Below are 2121 nucleotides of genomic sequence, written 5' to 3' on the forward strand. Positions count from 1 at the left end.
TTGACGTGTGCTTGATATTCATTTCTAAAAGTTAATTAGTAATATACAACTATAATTATATATGTTACTGTGTAACATTTATTACACAGTAACATATATAATTATAGTTGCATATTACGTTTTTCAGATGACATCTTCCCTCCATGGGTACACCTTGACGTGGTGAGAGGGCTCAGTACCCGGAGGATATATACGAAAAAAACGATTTTTCTTAAATACCTAAAAAATTTTAGATCTATCTGAATGATATATCTAGATACATTTTTAGGTATTGAGAAAAATCGTTCTCTTCGTATAAATCCAATGGGGAAGCCAACGTACCCTCGTCGTCGAATTGAAAGTGAACGAACCGCAGCCGGTTCGTCGCGTCGCGCGTTTGCTCCGGGAGTGCCGTTAAAGTTATCGGACTAATAGACTTTTAACAAAACTCATTTGATAAAATTCTATTTCGGCGATGAAATCATATCTGCGACGTTTCGACAGGAAAGCGGAACTCTCTTTGGGACGTTGCTTAGGTGGCCACGGTCACTGCAACGCTCTCACGCCAAGTGTCCGGGCACGAGGTGATGCCGGCCGCGTAATGTCACGCACTTCGTGGTGCGTGTTTGCGCGGTTTAGCAACTACTGTTGCTGTCGGCTAATTGAGGACGCGCTCTGTCTGTCGGCCAACAGTTCGGCCCTTAGCGTTAAGAAGACGATCGATCGACTCGGATTCTTCTCTGGGCCTGTATTCGATAACTCGAGTTATGCAGTCGTTATGAGCACATAACGATTGCATAACGAGTTACAGAATTCCGCTCTGGTGGGTCGCTCAAAAAGGAGTTGTATAACTCTGGTCAGGGCGCTCATTTCTCTGTCATTATCTATCAGCCTAAATTGCGTTTAATCTGGCTTAGTCAGAGCCTAGCTCTAGTAGTTTTTTTTAAAAACTAGCTTCGTGACGAGGAGTTGGATCCCATTTCCTGGATTGTCTAGATTGTTAGACAATCGGTAATGGTACCAACTTTACTCTTGTTAGAGGAGCTTGTCACGTCTACCAGTCTTTTGGACTCGCTCGAGGTACAGCACCACTTGTGTCCCACTAGAACTAGCAGTTAGGGCGTATCTCTGAGCCAATTTTAAACGTAATTTTGCGTAAAACAGAGGTGACGGACTCGATACGATCGATCATCTTCTTTTGTGTGGGGCTTAACTCTTGTTCGGCATTCACCGTGTGTTTCGCAAGTACTCGTCGACGTGTGGTGTTGATTCCACCGCTCGAAATAGCAATTCTATCATGGGTTTTGTAAACGTGGAGTGCCGCAGTGTCGCGCGAAAGACTTTTATAAATGAATAGTCCGCGCGCGTTTATAGTATAAATATTCGCGAGTGTTTTTACGCGAGTGTCCTGTGCGAGAGGATGATCAACCCGATTCTGAGAGGAGGTGGAGATCTGGGAGAGGCATCGGGCACAGGCGGAGCAACCTTGCGGTAAATATTATTTTTTACTTATGTAATATCAGTATCTTTCTTCTGTTAAATTTATTCTTGAGTAGTTTCATTTTAACGATTTAAAAATGGTAATTAGAATAAAAGGATTATTTTAAAATTTTATAAATATGTATATTTTTAAGAAAATGTATAATTATTTTTATAAATATAACTGAATGGTGAATTAAAAAATTCGATGCTTATAAAAATTATACATTTTGAATATTATATGATTTTATTTTCAAGAGAACTTTGCATTTAGTAATATTTTTTGAAACATTGGTTGATTTTTTTTACTGTATTTTAATTTGAATTTCATTTTTTTTTTGTTACAGAATCATCGTAGCGACGTTGCTGATATAACTCCGCTGTTGCGTATCGGATGGTGAGTCATAAATTAATGTTTTTATTGGGGCAACGGATGTGTGATAATTTTATTAATTACTATAGATCAATAGATGCATATATGCATCAATTTATTAAAAATATACGGATAATTATATGTATCCAGACATCCGTTGCCTTAAAATGGATAAGTTATAACAAATTGGGAAAAACTTAATCCTGGATACCTTTTTATTACATATTTATTGTGCATGCAACTATGAAATTTATAATATCACGTTACACCTACTCAATAAAAAATGTTTT

The sequence above is a fragment of the Trachymyrmex septentrionalis genome, unplaced genomic scaffold, assembly GCF_001594115.1.
Source record: "Trachymyrmex septentrionalis isolate Tsep2-gDNA-1 unplaced genomic scaffold, Tsep1.0 scaffold69, whole genome shotgun sequence".
In the NCBI taxonomy this organism is placed as follows: Eukaryota; Metazoa; Arthropoda; class Insecta; order Hymenoptera; family Formicidae; genus Trachymyrmex; species Trachymyrmex septentrionalis.